This window comes from Engystomops pustulosus, chromosome 9 (genome assembly GCF_040894005.1).
Source record: "Engystomops pustulosus chromosome 9, aEngPut4.maternal, whole genome shotgun sequence".
NCBI lineage: Eukaryota > Metazoa > Chordata > Amphibia > Anura > Leptodactylidae > Engystomops > Engystomops pustulosus.
Window position 1 is genome coordinate 61,037,386 of NC_092419.1, and position 26,605 is coordinate 61,063,990.

A 26,605-nucleotide genomic window follows, 5' to 3' on the forward strand; every position below is an offset into this window, starting at 1 on the left:
CAACCGCCTATTGAGGAGGGTAGCCGCCACCAGCAGGACATGGAGCAGACCCTGCACCAGCAGGTGGTGGCCTACTTGGACAGCACTTTACCACCTCAGGTAGAGGATCCCATGTACAACTGGGCAGCCAAACTTGATGCGGCCAGTATTGTGGCATCAGAGGGGGTGTTCAGTGCAGCAGGGGCCATGGTTACCCCAAGGAGAACCCGCTTGTCCACTGAGAGTGTGGAGAGACTGACCTTTGTCAATAGGAATCAGGCTTGGATCAGCCAAGATTTCAACTCAACAATGCTTAATGCATCAGATTAGATCAGCCATGACTCCTCCTCCAAACGTTAAGAAATCAGTCTGGGTTTTAACGACCTGCCTCAGCCACTATTCTGATGCTGCCACCCGCCTGATGCCAAACATCTGCTGCCATCTGCCTCCTACCATCTTTATCAGGGACTGGAATTGTCTGCCACCTCCACACTATATAATGGTGCCACTCTGTGCGCTCCTGCTGCTGATGCCACCTCCACACTATATCATTGTTCCTCTCTGTGGGCTCCTGCTGATGATGATGCCACCTTCACACTATATCATTGTGCCACTCTGTGGGCTCCTGCTGCTGCTGATGCCACCATCACATTATATCATTGTGCCACTCTGTGGGCTCCAGCTGCTGCTGACACCACCTTCACACTATATCATTGTGCTACTCTGTGGGCTCCTGCTGCTGACGCCACCTCCACTCTATATCATTGTGTCACTCTGTGTGTTCCTGCTGCTGCTGATGCCACCTCTACACTATATTGCTGTGTCACTCTGTGGGCTCCTGCTGCTGCTGATGCCACCTCCACATTATATCATTGTTCCACTCTGTGGGCTCCTGCTGCTGACGCCACCTCCACATTATATCATTGTGCCACTCTGTGGGCTCCTGCTGCTGATGCCACCTTCCCACTATATCAGGAAATCAGGAAAAATTTTTAATGTATTATGAATGTGGCATCTCTAATCTTCAAATTTAAATGGAAAATTTCAACTTCTAATTAATTTCAAACTTCGTCATTGTGTCACAATGTGGTCTCCTCTGCTGGTGGCCATGTGGGCTCCTGCTGCCATCATCTCCACACTCTATCATTGTGCCACTCTATGGCTTTCCCTGTTGCTGCCACCTGTGGGCTCCTGCTGCTACCGCCACCTTCACACTATATCATTGTGCCACTCTGTGGACTCCTGCTGCTGCTGACCCCACCTCCACACTATATCATTGGGCCACTCTGTGGCTTTCCTTGTTGCTGCCACCATGTTGTTGCCACCTGTGGGCTCCTGCTGCTGCTTCTTCTGCCGTTACCTCCACACTCTTAGCATTGTGCCACTTTGTGGCCTACCATGTTTCCGCCACCTCCATAATTTTTCAATGTGACACTCTGCAGCCTACTCATGCTGCTGCCAACTTTCCGCTGTCTCCCTGGAACACACTGTGATTTTCAGAATGCTGTTTTCACCCTCCATGACGTTGCCACTACGTTTAGTTTCCACCTTCATTTCATGTGTCAGAAGGAATGAAAAGCCTCAGGGTTGAATTGATTGAAAAGCCAAAAGCAGGAGTGAATACAGAACACACAGGACATGCGAGTATCCCATTTTGATTTTGCCTTTAGCTATACTGATGATGGATTATTGACTGACTGAAAGCGGACACTGATGGACGAAATGAAGGGCAAAATGATCAGTGACGTTTATGCAGAATTACTGCTGACACTCTTTTACCTCTGCATTCTTTTGTGGGGTTTCTACATGTATCTGCGTTTAACAGAACAGGTTCTGTCGTAATCTATGGAATTATCTGATGTCTATGTAAAAAGAGTGCACTCTTTGATGTTATAGTGGGATGTTGGCTCTCAGCTCGGTCCTTTCGAGCTGGCACAGACGTTACCTTGTCAGGCTGCGTTCCCGCTTTGCTTATTTGGGGAAGTTGGCCTAAGTGCACATGGAAGTGATGAGTGAAGCGATTCTAAGAGCGGCGGCTGTCATGTGCATGTCATACTTAAACACAGCATTGTTTGTAGACCAAACCAGACTTTTTATGCACATTTAAGCATGGCACAACGTTCTACAACACCCTACAGCAGTGATGGTGAACCTTTTAGACACCGAGTGCCCAAACTGCAACCAAACCCCACATATTTTTCGTAAAGTGCCAATGAGACAAATTAAGCAACAACTTATTACTCCCTGCTCTTTCACAGGTTTAAATTGTATAGGCACCGGAGGACACCAGTAGAGTAGAAAGAAGGAGAAGAAGTTTGGATTATCATTGTAGCTTCCTTCTAGGGTCCTGGGCTGCCTGGGACTGCAAGAGGCCTTGAGCCCTGTCTGACAAACTCTACCCTGGGGTGATGTCAAGGGTGCCCATAGAGAGGGCTCTGAGTGCCACCTCTGGCACCCGTGCCATAGGTTCGCCACCACTGCCCTACAGGCTCTGTGCAGCCAAGAAATACCTGTTTTTTAAAGTGATTCGTGTCGAATCAAATTAAATAAAAAAAATTCGGCAAAACCGGACGATCCGAATTTTAACAAATTCGCCCGTCTCTATTCATTGTTTTATCAGCAAGACCACTCAGAACAGGAATAAACCAAGATATGATTCTGCATCAGTGTAGCTACACCACTCTCAAGGTATGTTTGCTTCAAAATGCATCAAATCAAATGGTAGGTTTCCTTTAATGACGTTCATAAACGTCAGAGAGGATGGTATTCCACAGTTTAAGAGATTCATCTCCATATGGTGTAGTGGGTAATTTAACAAGTCTAAGGCCCGGTCTACACTTGCATTGAAGATCACGTCAGAGTCTGATCAGGGTGCGATCAGGGTTTGGTCAGTGAAAAACTGACATTTTCCATCAGAGTTCAATCAGTTTTCAGTTGGAATTTGTTCAGTGTCTCAGTTTTTTACGCTCGTTTTCAATGTATTTTCAATGTGTCTTTCATGCACAGATAACGTACTTGAAAAGGACTCAGGACTGAGGTCTATCTTTTCTATGGCAATTGATGCATGAAAAACGCACTGCACTTGAATGTGTCTCATAGTGCTATGCGTTTTTGATGTGTGTCCTTAGACTTGTATGGTGCGTTTTTCACAGCTTGACCTTCAAAAGTAGAGCATGCCGAGATTTAAACGTACGTAAAAAAAAATGTGCGTGTAAAAAAAATGCAAGTTTGAAAAAGCCCATTGATTACAATGGGTCAGAGTGCAATGCAAGTTCTGCACGTCAAAATCACGTGAAAATTGCAAGTGTAGAAGGGGCCTAAGACAGTGTTTATGGACAATTTTCAGGCTGTGGTTATCAATGATCTTATACATCTCGCCACTACTGCCGATAATATAGCATTACAAAAGTATTTGTTGAAGATTGAGAAGTGGCCAGAGAAATGGTTGATGAGGTTTAACCCTTTGGTGACCAGGCTTATTTAGGCCTTGATGGTCTATTTTTTAAAATCAGCATGTGTCACTTCATATGGTTATAACTTTAGGAGGTTTTTGAGTTTGTTTTTTCATTACATTTTGTTTTTCAAAATAGTGGGAAATTTTGGTTGATATAATTAACATGTATTTATATAAAAAGGTTGATTTGGTTAACATTTTGAAAAAAATAGCTATTTTCACATTTCAAAATGTTCTGGTTTTCAAACTGGTAGTCTTACTACCCAAATTAGTTTCTAACTAACATTTACCGTATCTCAACTTTGTGTTGACGTCATTTTAGAAGTGTCCTTTTGTTTTATTATGACGCAAGAAAGATCACAAATAGAACAGCATTCTCTCAAATTTTCAAAAAAATGTTTAGAATCAATTATTTTAGGGACCATTTTATTTCTATAGCGGTTTTTGAAGTTTTGTTAATAGAAAAGCCCCAACATATCACCCCTTTATATTAACTTCACCCCTTAAACTATTCAAAATAGCAGGTAGGTAACTTGTTAACCCTTTATGTATTTTACACAAATTCAAACAAAATGAAGGTTTGATTTGGAATTCACTAATATTTATCATTAATTCATTCATTGAGCTGCAAAATTTACCCACATCAACTGAATAAAAGTAGAAAATGCATCTAAAAATATATTGTGCAGTTTCTTCCGAGTAAGAGGACACCCCATATGTGGATGTAACCCACTGTCAGGGCACATGGCTGAGCGCGGAAGGGAAGGAGCGCCATTGAGCTTTTGTAGGACAGAATAGTTTTTAGGTGGCATGATATGTTTGTGTTCACACGTGGCATTTTGGTTGAGTTTTGAAACACAATCAAAAGGCTCCACCTGGGATCGCATGTTGAGGTAAGATTGCAATTACTTTGGGTTTAGTTAACATGTTGGAAACACAATGTTACCAAAATATGTTATCACGAGTGGAGAATTTGTAAACTTTTTATCATGTGGTATCGGGGACATTTTAACCCCTTGTCCCTGATGGCCTTTTTCCATTTTACTTTCTTACTTTCATTTTTATTAGTTTTTTTTTTTCTTTTTTTTATTTTCCCATTGCTAGTATATGAACTTGTGATCATGTGATTACTACACTATTACATACTAGTATTTCATACTAATGCACTGCAATAACCATGCATTGCAGTACATTAGAAGTGTCAGCCTATGCATCTGCATCAGTCCAGCCAGGACCACGGATGCTCGCCACTGATCGCATTGCGGGGTGCCAGGAGGAGAGGGAGGGAGGAGAAGGAGAGAGGATAGGGAGGGATGAGATGGAGGAAGCCGTCTCCCTCTGTGGTCACAGCATTGACCATGGGATCCAAGGGGTTGGCAGCCAAATCAGAACGGAGTTCCGATCTAGACTGTAAGAGCAAAGTCAGCACTGCTCCTTCCTGCACGGAGGACCCATGCAGTCCTTAGGTTAGGCTGACGGAGAAACCAGTCGGCCTAGCCTAAGGCCCCTCAGTGACCGATGGAGAAATATATAGGTGGTCACTAAGGGATTAATGTAGATAAATGTGAAGTTATGCTCTTGGGCCATGGAAACAAAACAAATAGTATAATTATGTCAATTACTTGGTAAAACTGGAACTGAAAAAGACTTGGGGGTATTGGTGAATGATAAACTTAACCAGAGTCAGGCAGCTGCTGCTAAAGCAAATAAAATTATAGGATGTATAAAGAGAGGAATAGATTCTCATGATAAGGACATCATCGTTGGTCAGACCAGTCAGAATATTCTGTACAGTTTTGGGCAGCAGTGTATTTATGAACTGGAACAGGTACAGATTAGAGCAACCAACAATATTAGGGGATTGGGAGGACTAGAATACAATGACAGATTACAAAATTTGGGATTTAGTAGGAGGAGCTCTGCGCCAGGTCTAATGGCTGCAGGACGGCACAGCTTGTGTATCGTGTATTGTCCATCAATACACGATAGTCAATAGCGTTGGTGTGCTTTTTAGGTTTTTGTAAATGTTTTGATGTGTGTTGTGTGGTTATCTAATATAAATGGAATAAACTTTTTGTACATATTTATTTGCCTATGCACACTCTCTTTGTCTTTTTTTAAAATCGATCACTTGAAAGCAACACAGTGCTTATCCTTCGTACAATGGGGCAGAGCTGTCTGAAAGTCAGAATATTTCTCGTTGCCCATGGCAAACCAATCACAGCTCAGCTTCCAGTGACTGCTATGCTATTTCATTATATATCTGTAGCTGCAGATCCTGGAGAGATGCGCATAGTTGATAGCAATACACATTGCACTTTTATTATTTATCTGTAACAGCAGATCCTGGAAAGATGCGTATAGTTGATAAGAAATACCAGAAATATTTATCACTTTTAAACAATTACTTATGTATGACAAGTTGGAAACGCCACAAAGAGGATGACACTGAGAAGTTTTTCAAGAAATGGAAGAAATTTATTTAATATAATACACATCAAGGGAAATACAGGAAATGATGCAACCCTGGTATAGTACACAACAATTGAGAGGGAGGCTGAGGGCCTTGGAGTATAGAGGGTCAGAGCAAAGATCACCTGATGGGAGTGAAGGGATGGGTGGATTCTTACATTAATGATTTTGTTACTTTGCATTGTTAAAAAAAATAAATTAGAAAATATTGGGGCAGATTTACTTACCCCTCCCTGCGCGATCCCCTGCGGATGACCTAGTCAACAGGTCACGTTGCAACAACATTCGTTTAGTGAAGGTCCCAGAAAAGTCACAGGGTTCATCCTCTGATAAGTTCTTGATGACTGGCTGAGAAAAAAGGTTGGAAAGAACCCATCGGGTGACATGTATCTTTATTTCTGCTAGTCAAATTGTCTCATCTTTGCGACTATTCACTGCAACTTTTGCTGTCGTTTTTCAAGTACAACTTGGTCTTCACCTTGTGCAGTGTGCCTTGTGTATATTTGTTTTTCAAATGTTTCCTGCAACTTTTTACTTATGCACCACTTTTCTTGCTTATTTTTGCAACTTTTTATGTGCAAATCACCTGGTCCAGGTGCAGATTTTTCATTAACCCTATTTTAACATGTACATTGGAATTATTTTACATGCTTTAAATGTTACAAATTTTCACAGTAACCTCTTTTTTGTAAATTCAGAAATTTCTGCATTTACATTTTATTTTACATTTATTGGTTACTTCTAAGGATGCGGTCACACGTTGCGTTTTAATTACGTTTTGAAATACATTAACACAGCTGAGAAGAGGTGATTTGCCCAATTACATTACAGTTAACATTTGCATTTCCAAAACGCGATATAAACATGACGTTAATGCATGTGTTAACATCACGTTTACTATGTGTTTTGTAAACGCAAATGTTAACAGTAATGTCATTAGGGAAATCACCTCTCCTCAGCTGTTGTAATGTGTTTCAAATGCAATTAAAGCGCAACGTGTGACCACAGCCTCATATGTTGTCATCTCCCTGGGGTGCGACTAGAGTGCTTAAAAATGCAGAACACAGCCTCAAATCCAAAATTAACAGTAGTGTCCACTCCTGCATATAAGCCCCTCACATGGCTTGTGTCTATATGGATTTGAGACATTTGCAACAAAAAACGTCTCAAAAAGAAGCCAAAATTTGCGGCTGCCTGGATAGGCGAAACTGAACATGTATCACAAGTAAAAAGACATGACCATACAAAACAAAACTTTGATACATGTTTCCCATTGACTCCACCGTTTGCCATCGCCAATCAACCATGCCCAAAGAGTGCCTACCAGTTCTTTCTTTCAGGTTTTCAACCACGTCTGGTGCTGCTATTGCTCAGGACCATCTGGATTTGACCATTCCAGGGTCCAGGCTCTTCATATTCTGAACTACTCTGTAGAAACACAGTGTAAGAGAGCAGGGTTCCTGGAGCTCAAGTGGCAGCTATGCCAATTGCAAGTTTCTTATGGTATGCTGTAGGCTAAACTCCGGCGGCGTTGGGTCAGACGCATTTCTTGCTTGATTCTGATGAGGCGCTGTCATAGCTGGAGACTAAAGAGCATCACCTGAGTAAAGACATTCAGTCTGACCATTGAGGAGACGATTGGTAAGATCGATGTGTAGTTAATGTGGGCTGGTTAGCAGCTCTCGTTGGTGCATTCTCGGTGCATTGGGGTTGGGGGGTTGGTTTGGCAAAGTGTGTATCATCAAATCAACAGTTTTCGTCTTAGTCCCACCATGGCGGGTAAAGTCTGTATATAAAGTCTCTATATTCACCAAGTACTTGACAAGTTTCCAGCAGCTACAGTAGGAGTTGGTGCTGGTTTTGCTAGATTTGGGAAAGTGGGACATTTTGGAGAACGGGTTAGTTACCACCCAGATGACGGTATTAAAGAGGAACTGTCACCACCCCAGACTTCCCAAACTGAACATACCGGCATGTAGGCGCTAGTATCCTGATTCTGGGGCACTTGGAATTTTCCTGACGATTCCGAGGTCTGTATCGTCAGAAAGGAGGAGCTGCAGCACGGGTGGGGGGGTGTGAGTATGCTAAAATATTCTGACACCATCCAATGAGCATCGGATGGTGTCAGCTAAGAGACTCCTTTGCATTCTGGTGAGGGCGCGCTGAGCAGCGGCTGGGGCTCCCGGTATCATGTGTCTGCAGTGCCGAGTGCGCGCAGCCGCTTGTCCCTGGCAGTACACGGAATACAGTTTGGGAAGTCTGGGGTGGTGACAGGTCCTCTTTAAAAGAGGAAGGTGGAAGGTCCATGATAAAGTCCATAGCCATGTGAGTCCACGGGTTGCTGGGTATCGGGAACGGCAAAAGAAGACCAGCGGGTTTTAGATGAGATGGCTTGTTTCAGGCACAGGAAGTGCAGGAACCCACAAAATCCTGTACATCTTTGACCAGATCAGGTCACCATTAGAAACTGAAAATGAGGGCAACAGAGCATTGCACCCCAGAGGGCGCAGCCATGCGAGAGCAATGTACCTAAGTTAATATCCTCTTTAAAAGGGCAGGCCGGAGGTAGGTGTTGCCAGGAGAAAGTTGCAGAAGGTCCACTGGAGCTGCAACAACCAGCTCTTCCCCAGTAACATCAGAGGCACGGGAGAGAGCATTAGCCTTCATATTCTTCTCTGCAGGACGAAAGTAAATCAGGAAGTTGAAGTGACAAAAGAAGAGTGACCAGAGAGCTTGTCGTGGGTTGAGGCGATAGATATAGGAGGTTCTTGTGATCCGTAAGGCTATATTCACACTGCTGTTGCCCGCTGCACCGTAGTACGGCGGGCACACGGCAGTGTGCGGGGAGAGGAGGAAGAGGTGAGCTCTGCTCACCTTCTCCCCTCTCCATAGGGATATATGGTGCGTGGCGCCCCATGGCATGAAAAGATAGAACATGTCCTATCTTTTCACGGGGTACGGAGCGGTACAGTGTCGCATGTGTGCTGCACCGTACCGCTCCCATAGGGCGCCGTGCACCCATTGCTGTCTATGGGTTGCTGTCATTCTCACCCAGAAGGGGTCCAAAGGATGAACTCTCACCTGTGGGTTCTTCTCTACTGTGGAGAGAAATTACTTCATAGGAGACCGAGAACTATTGGCCTTCAAACCTGCCCTGGAAGAGTGGCGCTATCTTCTGCAAGGAGCTCGCCATGTGGTTTGCATATTTAGGCTACATTTGACGGGGCAGCGTAAGACCGCCTATACACTCTTCTCTCAGACACTCCAAATTATTTGAGTGTGCGTGCACGTTTTTAGTAAGAAAAGACAGACTCAGGTTCCGTTTAGTCTTAGCCCATACTCTTAACTCGCCATGCAGAAAGAGAACTGAACTGCCCTTTATTTCCTGATACACAACTTTTTATATTCATACAAAAAGGCATGGTTACATACATTAGAATCATTACAATTGGTGATAGCTAAGCATATATGTCTGGCCCCCGACCCCTGCTGATTGGTCCTCAAAACTAGGCCTTGGTTGCTATGCCAGGGGAATTTCCAGTCACCGTTGTCTACAGTAAATCGACCGCTAGTCTGGATGCTGATGCTATTCTTAACAAACATCTGCTTTTTGATCATAAGACTTGAGTTTCGCTGACAGTTGCATGTCTGGTTAAAACTGATGTAAGGGACAAGCTCTGTATTTCATAACAGGCAGAGTACAAAAATGTAGGACAAAGGGCACATGTATACAATCATAAAGCATATAATTATTATGGACACATAATCATTATCTTGACCCTCACAATTCCCCCCTAAATACTGAGCTTTTCCCTACACTTCGCTAAAGTTCATCTTTCCTGTAGGCTGTCCATGTGGTGGGAGAGGAGAGCTTCACTGAGTCGTCAACCCAACAGGCCCTTGCGGCACTCAGGTTAGTGCTGGGAAATTAATCTAACTAACTTAATCAAAAAGCGATCCACACTGCCGCATGGGGGATGTATATAAGGTCAACGTTTATACAGCCGCTATACGTCCCCCATGCGGCAGTGTGAATGTAGCCTAAATATGCAAACCACATGGCGAGCTCTTTCCAGAAGATAGCGCCACTCTTCCAGGGCAGGTTTGATGGCCAATAGTTCTCGGTCTCCTATGGAGTAATTTCTCTCCACAGTAGAGAAGAACCCACAGGTGAGAGTTTATCCTTTGGACCCCTTCTGGCTGAGAATGGCTCTAACACCAAGGGAAAAGCCGTCAGCCTCTAGCAGAAATGTTTTATCAGTATCAGGCCGGGTGAGAACAGAAGCAGATTGTCACGATACTAGTGGGACGGGAACAGGAGTCCAGTAGTCAGGTAAGGCAGAGGAGGCTGGAGGCAATACACAGATAGCCCGCAGGGGGCTGCAGTAGCAGTCTTGAGCAGGAGTGTAGAGACCAGAGTAATAATCCGGTATATCTCAGGAGCTGAAGGTGCAGTATAGATAACTTGCAGTCAGCAAAGGTAATGTTCCAAGGAACTAGAAGAAGATCTCCAAAGGAGGTCTCCTGGGTGTACAGGCTGTACTCAGAAAACTGAACACAATACTAACACAAGCAGGAAGTGTCAGAGGCACGTATATATAAGCAGACCAATCAAGGTAAACTCAGGGCGGTACTAATCAGGAGAAGCAGGTGTCGGGTTTTGCAAGTAGGTTCAGCACCATAGTCCAGCAGACAACTATTTAACTCGCTGAGTGGCTCAGCATACAAGGAGACAGAGAACCAGGCACCAGAGCACAGGTTCGAATCCTGACACAGATGCAAAGGCAGACTTCAGTTTAGTGAAAGCTTATTCAGCCACTGAAGGCCAAAGCTTAGGATTGGCGTTATTCTTGCTCATAGCACCTCTATGGGACATACAAGAGAGGAGAAATGTGGTATGAACTACAGGCAGTAATTGGCGAACCCGAGGAACCTCTAGATGGAACAAATTTATACTGGGCAAGGCCACTGAAGTACTGCAGACAACTTTCTGTAGTCCCTTGTCAGAGATAATGTAACCTAGAAATGGAAGAGTCTTCTGATGAAATTGGCACTTGTCAAGCTTGGCATATAGGCAATTAGCCCTGAAGCACCTGAGGACTTGCCGTACATGAGCCAGATGGGACTCTAGGTCCAAGGAGAACACCAGGATATCATCAAGATAGACCATGACACAGGTATACATTGACAAATTCCTGGAACACTGCTGGCGCATTACAGAGTCCAAAGGGCATAACAAGATACTCAAAATGTCCATTTAAAGTATTGAAGGCTGTCTTCCATTCATCACCTACACGGATGAGGTTAAATGCCCCATGCAGATTCAGCCTGGTGAAAACCTTGGCACCACTAAGGTTAGCCTGAGTATAGCGTTTTTTTGCCGTAACTTTATTGACACAGTGGTAGTCAATGCATGGACGGAGGGAACCATTCTTTTTGGCCACAAAGAAGAAACCAGCACCAGCAGGAGAAGAAGCCTTGCTTATAAAGCTCTTCTGCAGGTTCTCCTTCACATAGGCCGACATGGCCATGGTTTCAGGTACAGATAGAGGATACTCTCGACCCCATGGGGGAGACTTCCCCACCAACAAGTCTATAGGCCCATGTGGTGGCAGAGTCTCCGCTTGCTTTTCCAAAAAAGACATCAGAAAAGTCCTTGTATGAAGCAGGGGAACCCACCAGTGGCTTGGTCTACATTGAAGAGACTGTGATGGACACAGGATGAGTAACCATCAAACAGCGAGACTGGGACTCTGGTCCCCAGCAAAGAACATCACCGGTACGCCAGTTGAGCTCAGGAGCATGTCGTTGCAACCATGGGAGACCCAGTTGAACTGAAGATGTGGATCAGGATAGGACATAGATAGACAGTCTCTCTTTACACAAGGCCCCAACTTGCAGGCATAGGGGCTCTGTGCGATACTGGAGCGAGTCACAGAGCATCTGCCCAGTAATGGAAGAAATGACCAGTGGCTTCTCTAGATGAACCACAGGAAAATGATCCTGTGAGACCAGGGTAGCATCCACAAAGTTCCCCGCAGAGCCGGAGTCCAGGAAGGCTGGGGCTTAAACTGGAACACTTTTACCAAAGCTGAGTAGCACTGGAACATTCAAGCATGGAGAAGCTTTGTTCTCACCTAGGAACTCTTCTCCCAGGAACCCTAGGTGTGTGCGTTTCCAGGACGCTGAGGCCAGACTGGACAAGTCTGGAGAAAGTGTTACGGGCAGGCACAATAGAGAGAGAGATTTTCCTGCCTACATCGGGAGCTCTCAAGTAGAGCTCTATCCATCTGCATTGTTTTTTCTACAGCTGACATGGAAGGTGGTTAACATGGTCTTTGGAAGACAGGAGCCAGGTGGGGCAGACATTGGGTCCTGACTTGCAGTTGTTCCAGAAGCTGCTCCTCAGAGTGCTCAGTAAACTGGATCTCAATCTGAGTGGCCAGAGAGATGAGACCACTCAAAGTAGATGAGTCACATGCAGACAATGCATCTTTAACCTGTCCTGAAAGTCCCTTTTAAAGGTTGCAACCAAGGCAGCTTCATTCCAGGCTAACTCATAAGCCAGGGTATGGAACTGAACCACACAGTCACTGACAGATGAGTCCTCTTGACGCAAGTTCACCATTGCGGTCTCAGCAGAAGACGCCCAGGCAGGTTCCTCAAAGACGGACGGGAAATCAGTGAAGAACGAGGTGATATTAGCTGTTACCGGGTCATTCCTGTCCTGGAGGGGAGTAGCCCATGCCAGGGCCTTCCTGGAAAGGAGGCTGATGATGAAAGCCACTTAAGACTGTTCCGTGATCAACTACATCGGCATAAGTTCAATGTGCAAGGAGCACCAAGTGATAAATCCCCTGCACAACATGGGGTCCCCATCATACTTAGAGGGCATGGAGAGTCTCAGCCTGGGTTTTGCAGATGGGAGACAAACTGTAGTAGTAGGAGGTACCGCAGGATCTTGACTGTATCACGGTGACTTGTCCGAGTTGCTGACCTTGCAAGGCAATCTGCTGGGACTGCTGGGCCACGATGGTGGTAAGATCAGACAGGCCAGATAGCAAGACCTTGGCGGGATCCATGGCCGGATCTTACTGACAGGCACCAGGGGTAGTAAACCCACTGGACCACCCGGACGGTGACTTAAGTGGATAGCTGGGAGTGGAGTCAAAGTGGTACCCGGTTTTCACTAGAGCCTGTCGCAAAGCGGGTTGGACTTGCTGGTGGTACTACAGGTCACTTCACAGGCACAACTTTGTCAGCGGTGGTGGCCAAGGCGAAGTCGTAGAGCAGAATAGTAGTCGGGGAGAAGCAGGTCAGGACATGCAGCATGGGATCATAATCAGTAATGGAACCGGGGTCACAACAGGAAATCTCTAGGGCACAAGACAGGAAGATACGGCAGGTGACACATAAAAAGGGCCAAAATATAAATAGGAAGAGCAGCCGGCCAGTGTCAATTATCGGTGCGCTGGCCCTTTTATATCTCAGAACAATTGCGCTCCCTAGGAGGCGGGGGCCCCACGTGCCAGAGACAGTCGGTGGATCGACACCAAGGTTTCAGCAACTTCCTCTGAAGGCAGCATAGAAACAACATTTGCCTTCCTCTATGCTGGAAGCCATAGTTGTTCTGTTGTCAAAGTCTGGGAAGAATCCAAATTTCAGAGTCGTACAGGCCTATTTCTTTACTTCCGAGCAATGTTACGATATTTGAGAAGGTCGTGGCGGTCTGCCTGAGCTCATCGATAACTGATGTGATTCACCCGGACCAAGTGGGTTGTATGTAGTCCAAATTTGGGGCCATTAATGTAAGATGTTTTTTCCTGAATCTCCAGGCGACCCAGATTATCCAGGAAATTGCATTGTTGTCTCCCTGATGTGGCAAAATCTTTTGATAGTGTGGAATGGAATTTGTGGGTCGTCCTGGAGATATTGAAATTTGGTACTCCTAAACTAGGTGTGATTGAAGTATGCAGATTTGCAAGCTTGTATTTGTGTCAATGCTGTCACCTTTGCCTTTTGCCTTGACCATCACCAGCGCTGGTGGTTAAATTGAGGGATGATTCTGGTGTGGTTTTTAAGTATGGCAGGTTGGAGGAGAAATTAGTCTTATATGCGGACCACATGCTTTGGAGGCCCAGGGCCACGTGAGCTCCTTGGTGTTTCCACCCTCTGTAGTTGTCAATCGACTCGAACAAGGAGGGTCTTCCAGTGGATTAATTGCAATCCTGTATAGGCACATACTTAATTTTCTGATGCCAAATTCCCTAGATGGAACTTGGGAAACATGGGCTGCTGAGATAGAAGTTGTTACGGAGAATATGTGGAAGGAGGTCCTTGCCTTGGTGCCTACAATGTCTCTCAATATTTCGCATAAACCTTCTCATTATTTTTTTTCTACAAATGATCAGCTGTCATGCTAACATCTCTGCCATAACCCCCAGCATGTTACTAGAAAAGAGCAGTGCAGGACCCAAACCCAGGAGTCGTCTCTCTAATAATTCACTGCTAGTAGCATATTCTTAGTAGCAACATACATGTTTTTTGTTACATTGTTAGTCATCACTATTAATCTTAAAAGACAAAACATATGTTTCTACTTATAATAAACATAAGTTTGATGCTATTTTCGCAATGCATTTAAATTGCAAACACGTCATGAGAATGTGGCCTCAGTCTGTGTTGATACTTGAATTTTGATTAGGAAGGCAATTCTAGCTGTGTGGGAAGGATTTTCTCCCCATTAGATCTGTGTTTACAGTGAAACTCTTGTGATCAGCAATGTGCATTACATGTTTTGCATTCTGCACATTTGATCGTGAGAAACTCCTTCATACTATGCTCAAATTGTGTTCCTAAATGTAATTCAAGCTCATTGTGTTAATGCGAACATCGGTAACCAACATGTAGCCCTAAGCTAACTACACCTAGTCCCACTAACCCTAAACTACTAAGGGGTTTGTAACAAGAACTATTGCTCTTTGGTCCACCGTTGCGCTGAGAAATGACATCACAACTAGAACAGTTGCTGCTGCAGGTCCTGGCTGCCCCCAGTAGCCAGCACAGCTCCATTAGCATCGGTGCTGCCCCTATAAGCCAATGCAATTCCAGTAGCCAGTGCTGCCCCAGTAGTCACAGGGCTGCCCCCAGTAGGCATAGGGCTGCCCTCCATTAGTCACAGGACTGCCCCATTTGCCACTCTTATGCCCCCAGTAGTCAAGACGAGGAAGTGCTACTTACAGCATATATGTATTGTTTAAACAATACAGGTTAAAATAATGCATCTGTAAATAGAATTTCATTCTGCAAAAATTGCATCTTGGTGTCTCTACTGTATAGCTTTTTAATTAGAATAAATTAACTCTTGCAGGCTGGGGGGCGCTGTGCCACACAGGGAGTGCCTGCGATTCGCGACAAGGATCGCGGGTGCGTTTGTGACAGTACCCCCCCTGTAGGGCCCCTCTTCCTTTGTTCTTTCGTCTGCTCCAATTCTTCAAGGCCATGGGACACCTCTGGAGGAGGACAGGGACCGCCAGACATAGAACCTGGAATAGCACTTAGAAGGCCGGAGACAGGAGTGGCTTTTGGAAAACTGCAGACTGGAGTGGCGTCTGGAAAGCCACGGACTGGATTGGCATTTTGGAAGCCAGAGCAGCTCTGGGAAACTGCGGAAGCTGGAATGGCTTTTGGAAATCCGGAGCAGCTGTGAAGACTGCAGTGGCTGTTGGACAGCCGGAGCAGTACTGAAAAACTGCGGAGGCTGGAGTGGCTCTTGGACAGCCGGAGCAGCGCTGGGAAGCTGCAGGAATAGAGCCTCCGGCAGCCGGGAATCTAGCAGCTGTAAAAGAGTTGAGTCCGCTGGGCAACCACGCTAGAAAAATATGCCAGAAACAGATATGGATCATTGGCACAGTCCATGATGGGATCCATGGCTGTGGCGGGGTCCGTGACCTTGGCAGGGTCCATGGCTGGATCTTACTGTCACGGTCACACAGACAACAGAAGTTACTTGAGAGCACCCGGGAGGAAAGTCTCTATGGGAAGAGTCCATAGGTAGGAGTCTGTGGACCAGTGGACCCTCTGGACCAACGTGGGAGGTGATGGAGCTAGCTGCAACCCGGGAACGGAGTCTAAGTGGCACCTAGTCTTTTGCAGAGCCCGCCAGGGCCGGATTAAGGTTGGTGGGGGCCCTTGGGCGCAAAATCTGGTGGGGGCCCCCCTTAAATGTAGTCCAGACAGGGAACAGAAATCGCTATACAAAGGCCTCCCGCAATAACTATATACAGCCCCCTATAACTATATATATCTCCCAGTAATCACTATATACAGCCCCCCAGTAATCACTATATACAGCCCCCCAGCAATCACTATATACAGCTCCCCCAGCAATCACTGCATACAGCCCCCAGCAATCACTATATACAGCCCCCAGTAATCACTGTATACAGCTTCCAGTAATCACTGTATACAGTCCCTAGCAATCATTATATACAGCCCCCCAGCAATCACTATATACAGACTCCCAGCAATCATTATATACAGACCCCCAGCAATCATTATATACAGACCCCCTAGCAATCACTATATACAGACCCCCTAGCAATCACTATATACAGACCCCCTAGCAATCACTATATACAGACCCCCAGCAATCACTATATACAGCCCCCAGCTATCACTATATGCAGCCCCCAGTAATCACTGTATACAGCTTCCAGTAATCACTGTATACATCCCCCAATAATCACTATATACAGCTCCCAGTAATCACTATATACAGTCTCTAGCAATCATTATATACAGCCCCCCAGCAATCAATATATACAGACCCCCAGCAATCATTATATACAGCCCCCCAGCAATCACTATATACAGCCACCAGCAATCAGTATATGCAGCCCCCAGTAATCACTGTATACAGCTTCCAGTAATCACTATATACAGCTCCCCCAGCAATCACTGTATACAGCTCCCCCAGCAATCATTATATACAGCTCCCAGTAATCATTATATACAGTCCCCAGTAATCATATGCAGCCCCCAATAATCACTGTATACAGCTTCCAGTAATCACTATATACAGCTCCCCCAGCAATCACTGTATACAGCTCCCCCAGTAATCATTATATACAGCTCCCAGTAATCATTATATACAGTCCCCAGCAATCATTATATACAGTCCCCCAGCAATCACCATATACAGTCCCCCAGCAATCACTCTATGCAGCCCCCAGCAATCACTGTATACAGCTTCCAGTAATCACTGTATACAGCCCCCAACAATCACTATATACAGCTCCCAGTAATCACTATATACAGCTCCCAGTAATCACTATATACAGTCCCCAGCATTCATTATATACAGCCCCCAGCAATCACTATATACAGCTCCCCCAGTAATCACTGTATACAGCTCTCTCAGCAATCACTATATACAGCTCCTAGCAATCACTGTATACAGCTCTATCAGCAATCACTATATACAGCTCTATCAGCAATCACTATATACAGCTCCCAGCAATCACTATATACAGCCCCCCAGCAACCACTATATACAGCTCCCAGTAATCACTATATAAAACCCTCCAGCAATCATTGTATACAGTCCCCTGTAATCGCTATATACAGCACCACAAGCAATCACTATATACAGCACCCCAAGCAATCACTATATACAGCTCCGCCAGCAATCACTATATACAGCTCCCCCAGCAATCACTGTATACAGCTCTCCCGGCAATCACTATATACAGCTCTCCCGGCAATCACTATATACAGCTCTCACAGCAATCACTATATACAACCCCATAACAATCACTATATACAGCTCCCCCATCAATCACTGTATACAACCCCCTAACAATAACTATTTACAGCCCCCTAGTATGCCTATATGCACCCCCAGCATTAACTATATAAAGTCCCCCTATAACAACTATATACAGACCCCATAATAACTATAAACAGCTCCTATAATAACTAACTATATACAGTTCCCTATTATAACTATATACCCCCCATAATAACTATATACCCCCCATAATAACTATATACACCACCCTATATACACCCCATATAATAACTATATACACAACACCTCTTATAATAACTATATACACCACTCTATAATAACTAACTATATACAGTTCCCCAATTATAACTATATACACAACACCTCCTATAACTAACTATATGCACCCCCCTATATATATGCATCCCCCAATAATAACTATATGCCCCCTATAATAACTATATACAATACCCTATAATAACTATCTACTCCCTACAATAACTGTATACAACCCCTATAATAAGTATATACCCCCTATAATAAGTATATACCCCCTATAATAAGTATATACCCCCTATAATAACTATATACACCACCCTATAATAACTAACTACATACTCCCTATAATAACTATATACACCACCCTATAATAACTAACTATATATAATTCCCCTATTATAACTATATACACAACACCTCCTATAATAACTAACTATATACAATTTCCCTATTATAACTATATACACAACACCTCCTATAATAACTAACTATATACAATTTCCCTATTATAACTATATACACAACACCTCCTATAATAACGAACTATATACCCCACCAATGATAACTATATACAGTTGTATACAGTTTACAAATAAAATTGTACATCGCCTTCCTCCGTTCCCACGATGCGCACCGTCCTCGTCTTCTTCCCTCGCTTTGGAGGTGTACCAAGATGGCGGCACCCTGCTAGCAGCCGGCGCAGTGACGTGACACATGACGCCGGCGCCGTGAAGTCACACACGCCGTTGGCGCCGTGAACACAGGGCGCCGCCATCTTGGTTTCCACGGATCGTCAAATGGCAGAGCAGGGTACTTATTGTTCCTTGGCTCTGCCATAGCATTAAGCGTTAGTATGCCCGGTAGTGCGGTAGTAAGCCCGGACCCAAATACGCAGTGGGCGAATTGGGCGCTCATTAGACCGCTCGAATCGCCCATATTTGGTGGGGGCCCATTTATGGGCAAAGTGGTGGGGGCCCCGGGGCTCGCACCCCGTGCGCCCCCCCTATGATCCGGCCCTGGAGCCTGCCCCAAAATGGGATGGTGTTGCTGTGGTGAGGTGCCACCAGGTCGTTCCACAGGTGCGACTAGGCCCGCGGTGGCAGCCAAGGTAGTACGGCAGGAAATGCAGGAAACAGTCCAAACCTGAGATGACAACAGGAACACGGAGGATCACAGGTAACGCTGGAGACAGGAACACAGAGGAACACTGGTAACGCTAGAGACAGGAACACCAGGAGCGTATGGGAACACTGAAGACACAGGAAACACCAGGAGCATATAGGAACGCTGGAGACACAGGAAACACCAGGAGCGTATCGGAATGCTGGAGACATAGGAAGCGTAGGAACACAGGATGGCTTTCTCTTCCTCAGGAACGGCTTAGGGAAGCCTGGAAACCATAGGAGATCCAAGGAGATATAAGGGCGAGCCTGACTAGCTAGAGCCAATCAGAAGGACGCTGGCCTTTTAAGCCTTAAAGAGCCAGCGCGCACGCCCTAGGAGCATGAGCGCACAGCCTAGTCGGGAGCACAGCCAGGAGCATGGAGAGGCGAGTCCGGCCCAGGGGGTGCCACGCCACAGGGGGGCACGTGTGTGCCCGCGATCCGCGACAAGGATCGCGGGTGCATCTGTGACAGTAACTTTATAGAAACAATATTTGAGAAGATCCAATTTATTTTATGCAATCTCCTCCTGTATACACACTGCCCCCTCCTCCTGTATACACACTGCCCCCCCTTCTCCTGTATACACACTGCCCTCCCTCCCCCTGTATACACAGTGCCCCCCCCCTGTATACACACTGCCCCCCTCCTCCTCCTGTATACACACTGCCCCCCTCCTCCTCCTATATACACACTGCCCCCCGTCTTCCTGTATATTCCCTGGCCCCTGTAAGTCTCCCCCTCACCTCACTGATACAGGTCTCTCTGTGTGGTCACTGCTTTTTACGTCATCACAGGTCCTTCAACCTCTGATGCTGCAGCTCCTGCCGGGGAAAGCAGTGAGTGACTGCACATGTTCTCATCGCGATGAGAGAGGGAAGGAATCTCCCGGTCAGCGGGGCAGATGTCCTGCTGACCCAGGGACCCGAGTGGGCCCCTCCAGTACCCCGGGGCCCCGGCACTTGCCCGGGTTAGCCAGGTGCTGGCACCGGGCCTGCCCGGGAAGCCCCAAGGCACACAATGGACACCTGTCTGACACAGAAAGGATCAAAAGCTCATTGGGGTGGTCTGATCCAGGGAGGAACAAGGCACTATACAGTTACGCACAACAGTCATGCTTGACCACGGCAGAGTGTCAGCTGTAATACAAAGCTCTGACTTGCATCTTCTGGTGCAGGCTCTGTTTGTGAACCAGTGCGCGTTCCGATGCTCTTCAGTGCAGCAGCGCCACCTGGTGGACGTCGGAGGAACTACCTTAATGAATCCCGGCCGGACCCGAATCCACCCCAGAGAACGCGCCGCTGGATCGCGAATGGACCGGGTAAGTAAATCTGCCCAATGTGTGGATTTTCCAACTGTGATGATGGAGCTGGAGAAAAACGATTTTGTCGAACTTCAGAGAGAGCTGACCATTTTTATTCCTACAAATACTACTATATTACAGAATATGGAAAATTTGCTATATATATATATATATATTTCAAAATGTGCATACTGCAATGACAGGTCCTAAAGTCTTGTAAAGACTATTATAGAGACTTATTAAGACTCCATTAATATTGTCGCTCCCCAATTACATCAAGGGGATTGACAATCAAAGCCATCATGGTAGCACCTATGGGCTGCCCGATTTTGACTGTCACCAACACTATTCCAGACAATCTGTGCCAGCACCGATTACCAGTGTTACTGGTGTATCTGGTGGATGTTTGATGCGATACGGAGTGGTATGATGAGTGGACCAAACCAGCACTTTTTGTCAAAGAGGAGGTAGCTAAATTAATGATAACGGACCTAATGAAAAGCCATCATTCCGGACTGCTTTAAATGTTCTGGCAGTGGCAGTACCACAATATGTTATATCCAGCTACCACTACTTTTCTGGGCATCCCATTCTCACTCTGCACCAACTTATTTGGAAAAATTAAGGTCTGCGCTGTTCAATAACCTTAGTCAGAAGGTGTGCTGATAAGAGGAAATGTAAACACAAGTAGCGACTTTATATTACTGGGTTAATCTAGTGGCAGTTGGGCCCTTGTTAGGAATTGCTGTAGTGCATAAAATGAAGTGGGGTTTTAGGCAATATGTTGTGCAACTTTGAGATTTGTCTGACCTACAATTAAATTCAAATACCACATCTTCATTACTTCAAAAATTACATCCCATTGATTCAACAGGCAGCAGAAGCCCAAGGTAGTTCCCCCGTAGTGTTATACCAAGATCCACAACATTCCCCGCCTTGTCACCAGGGGCGCGTCACCTGTTTGGCGTGGGGGCGTCGTCGTGTCCCCGCCTGTCCATGCTGCCGTCGGCCTGCCCTACCATGCTGCTGTCCACCCGCGCTGCCTTCCGCCCATGCTTCCATCGGCCCGACCGCCCATGCTGCTACCCATCCCACCGCCCAGGCTGGCAAATACCCCTGCATGCCGTCTGGCACATCAACCTGCATGCCTGCTGGAACATCCTCTTTCCCGCAAGCCAGCATATCCTTTTACCCACCGGCCACCACACCCCCTGCCCAAAGTGTAGCCCCACCTGTCTTCCCTGGGCTCCCACCCCGCATACCCACCCATCCCGCATCCACATCCCCCCTCACTCTGCTCTGTCCCCCCCTCCCCTCCAATCCCCCCCCCCCTCTGCTCCATTCCTACCTCCCATCTGCTCTTTCCCGCTTCCGCCCCACACAGAGCTGAGGTGGATACTTTAACTCTGCTCCATCTGCCTCCTGTAGCAAGCTGCCAGTATTATGTACTACATGGCTGTACACTACAGGCAGTCCCCGGGTTACATACAAGATGGGGTCTGTAGGTTTGTTCTTAAGTTGAATGTGTATGTAAGTCGGAACTGTATATTTTATCATTGTAATCCCAGCCAGAACTCTGTGACAATTGGATTTTAAAAATGTTGGGTTGTCATAAGAATCAAGAATAACAATAAAGCTTCATTACAGACACCTTTGATAACTGTTGAGAGGTCCGTTTGTAACTAGTGGTCATGTGTAAGTCGAGTGTTCTTAAGTAGGGGACCGCCTGTATATGCATTTTATACTTCTTGGCTGTACACTGTATGTATTTTATAGTACATGGCAATATTCTGTATGTATGTTTTACTACATGTGAGTGCCCCGTATGCATTTTATACTACATGGAGGTATTCTGTATGTATTTTATACTATATGGCGGAAAGCTATATGCATTTTATTCTACATGACGATATGCTGTATGCATTTTCTACTACATGGCGGTATGCTGTATGCATTTTCTACTACATGGCGGTATGCTGTATGCATTTTGCATTGCTTTATTTTCACACAAACCAGTATGATGCATCTGGTCCTGACACTTGTTGATACATTACATATATGGGGGAGGGTCAATTTATGGGTGGCCTCAGGCAGCAGAAAGGCTTGGTTCACCCCTGGTTGTCACTATGCCCACAGATTGAAATTTTTACTAGATTGGTGACTGAGGAGTTAAGAACGCTCTCCAACGCTAATGACAGCAGAACAAAGGATAATTTAACTATGTTGGAGTGTAGTGCACTAAGGGAATTACAGTCATTGATGATATTGTAATAAAGGCTGCAGACAAGGGGAGAAAATGTTGTGGTGTGGCGAAAGGAGAAATATGAAAAGGAGGCATTTCACCAGTTGCAAAGGAATGATACGTATGAAAAATTATCATTTAATTCTATGTGGGGTTATAACGGACAGTTGCATTCCATTTTGGACTCTACTCTGGAAAAAGGCGTAATCCCCCAAAAAGTTTTCGATGGGTTGTTTGTAAAAGAACCAAAGGTTCACAAGAATCCCGTTGATCCTCCGGGGGGTCCTATTGTCTCTGGTATTGGCAGCCAATGTGATCCATGCTGTAAATTTATAGATTACTTGAAACCCTTGGTGGAAAATTTACTATATGTAAGGGACACTATGGACGGTCTTATGAGGATCGATGGGATTTCAATTGCACCAGATATGCTTTTGGTATCCATCCATGTTGAAAGTTTAAACACCTGCATGAGACACCAAGATCGAATATTAAACAAACTTATCCATACAGTAGAAGTAAGGTGGAATTTTTGGACATTACTATTGAAATGGATGAGGAAGGATATCTCCAGACAGATGTTTAGAAAGTCAACAAAGGTTAATGCACTCCTGCATGCTTCATTGGCTCATCCTACGTACACTATAAAAGCTATACCTGGGGTGTCATTTTTTGAGGGCCCGTTGTATTTATTCTACAGATGGGAGGTTTGAGAAACAGGCCCATGATCTTGAAGAACGTTTTAGTAACAGAGGTTATAGTAAGCGTATCAAGGTTGGTTATCAGAATGCAAAAAAGAAAATGCGGAGGGAACTACTGCAGTCCAAAAAGAGAATAAAAGGTGTTGCAGGTGTGCGCTTTATATCTACCTATAATAAACAATGGGAGCAGATGAGGACTATTCTGAGCAGACATTGGTCTGTTCTAAAAACAGATACTACTCTAAAAACAATACTATTTGAGAGACTCCTCCTAACAGCAAGTATAAATAAGAACTTGAGAGACCTGTTGGTCCAGAGACATTATACTCCTAAAATATGACCCCTGGCATATGGAAGAAGGAGGGAAGATTATGAAGTGGATAACTTAGCTTATTATATGAAGGGGGTTATATTTATGAAGATTTGAATTATTAGCTAGAATTTCTTTTCTTTCCTTTTTTTCTTCTTTTTTGATATAATTATATATAACTTTTGTATTCATCTGTTTTGGTATTCATATTTATTATGGATGTGCAAAATGGGGAGTTTTGATATGAACTGTATATTTAATGTTGTTGTCAATTATATATTAATATCCCTTTGTAATGTATTTTGAGAAGGTTAGACCCTATTTACAGACCTGGCATGTTCCACTTCATATATTATTAAGATCATTTCCTCGAGTGGATATATGCATGCGGATGTCCGGGGATCGGATAGCACTTTGAGGCGCATGCGCAATAGCGCTTTGGTGCCGGAACTGGGGCATACTGGAAACTGGAAGCCCTTTTGAAGTACATGTACTGACCAATTCCACTCCGGCCTTTCAACGCCTATAAGTTCCAGCTTTCCGGCATGTGTTTCGTTCCCCCTGAGGAAGTGTGGGAAAAACATGCATTGGGGAGTCTGGCAAGCGGCCCCATAACCACATTATAGATAAGACACTTGTCTATTCACTTTGATTCACAGGCTTTTTTTTCACCAAGATAGGTTTTATGATGTCAGAATCTATATAAGAAATACATTACCATATTTAGAGCTGTGGAGTATGCCTAGTATATTGTAGATTGGACTTAGCCCGATTAGACCTAAATATGTTGGTTTCTTCTCGATAACATCAATTGTGTCTGTTTATGGTTTTTAATACATGAAACAAAGACTGTATAGTTATATACTTTTATTAAAAAAGAACGGTGTGACTCCTTTTTTTCTTGGTAGTACAATTAAAATCAATAGCTCCTCATCAAATATATATTTTAAAATGTCCACCGCTCTGAGCCCTACCGTTTTAAATTTAATTCCAGCTTGGTCTGTAAAGTCTGAGACCTGCAGGGCATAATTATCTGGGGCTACCCACGTGGGATCAGTGGAAGTCCCAGGCACTTTTCCTACAGAAGTCCTAGGCACTTCTCCAACATGAACCTTACAGTGCCTTCACGGGGTTCTTCCAGGTCACTGGAAGATGAGGAGGAGAGGTAATAGGGGACATCATCCCCAATAGCTGTGTCAGAAGCCAGCATTTTGTATGCCTTCAACATGGTTTACGTCTTCTGAGACATTGTACACCGATTTATATGGCACACAGAAAAATAAGATAATGTGCACCAGAAAAATTAGATAATGTACACTACAAAAATTAGATAATGTGCACCCAACTACACAGACATGCCGCACAACCAGCACACAGAATAATGAAATAATGCACACCAAACTACACGGACAAGCCACATAGCCAGCGCACACAAAAATTGGATAATGTACACAAAACTACATGGACAAGCCAAACAGCCGACACACAAAAAATTTGATAATGCGCACTAAACTACACGAACAAGCCTCACAGTCGGCACACGTAAATTTAGATAATGCACACAAAACTACACGAACAAGCCACACAGCCGGCACACAAAAAAATTAGATAAGAGCACCAGACTATGGACACACGGGTGCACTGTAAAAAAATACCAGGCTCAATAAAACCCTATGTGCACTGCACTAAAAGGTGCTACAAATGCACCTAGCTAGCCCTTAGACACCATAACTGCCACAAAATATACTCTGCACCGCTATTCACATGGCGCACAGAAAAGTGTGTCCAGAGCAGAACAACATTAACACAGCACACTGAAAAGTGCATTTGGATTCAAGAGGGGCCAGACAGGAGATGGGAAAATGGATGTCAAGTTTGAACACATAAGGTGATTACATAGGGTATATATATGGGATGCAGGAGGGTACAGATAGGGATCAGATAGGTAAATAGTGCTTTGGTGTACACAGTAACGCTCTGATCCTCTCTCCAGCAATATCAAACCAAAATGTTGCCACCGGAGAGTGGGAAGAAGCTGAAATTCACTTTTCCCCCCAAAACACTGCTATTGACTGGCCAATCACATCGTTTGCCCGGGGGTGACTGATCTGATTGGCTGGGTGACGTCAGCAAGAGGTTCTCCTGTCTCCGTCACCCGAGTGTCACGGCAAAATGACCATGTCATGTCACATGGTGACATCAGATTTACACCGTGCGCTTACTCCGTACTAGTACAGTGCTGAGAATTAAATACGGGAGCCAAAAGCGCAAAGATGTAAAGAAATGTGAGCCAATAACTGCACTGCTCTACTCACTAACCTCGTATCTCCATCTACCCATCTAACCTCACATATGTGCAGGGTCCTCCCTCCACTTGTTTCCTGATCCAGTTATCAGAAAACAAGTGGTTTTGTAGTTCTGTATTTGTACTTTCATTTGTTCTTGTCTTAATGTAATGTATGTGAATCCCTTATCGCTTGTACACCAACATGGAATTAATGCTGCACTATAAATAACAATTGTGTAAATGTGGCCTAAGAATGTCCTGCCCCATGACTTTATACAACCAATTTACATCTCACTTCTAAGTTGATTTTCTGGGTGATATTCCACTCTGGGCTATGTAAGAAACATGATTGGAAGGTGTAAAGATCGTTTACAACAAAAGTAGATTATAAGGTCAATTTATGCTGACAGTTTACAGGTATACTGGTAGCAAGTGTACTACTAAGTTGTTTATTTGTGTGTACCTGTTTTATGGACTTTCACAGTCTAATCTGCTACCTCAGATCACTGACCATGTCTCACACTGTTGCCACATCTGCCAAGCTTTTGTCAACCATCACCAATACTGTAGCTATCAGTAATACCCCGGGTGGAATGGGAATTAAAGCTATTCTGGGGGAAAAAA

At 44.9% G+C, this 26,605-nt stretch overlaps 1 protein-coding gene across 6 annotated transcripts in view; it reads left to right on the forward strand.

Annotated features, from left to right (window-relative positions):
- Positions 1 to 26,605, forward strand: part of LOC140077151 (protein Shroom4-like) — a 603,736-nt gene that overhangs the window by 507,127 nt on the left and 70,004 nt on the right. The window lies entirely within an intron of this gene.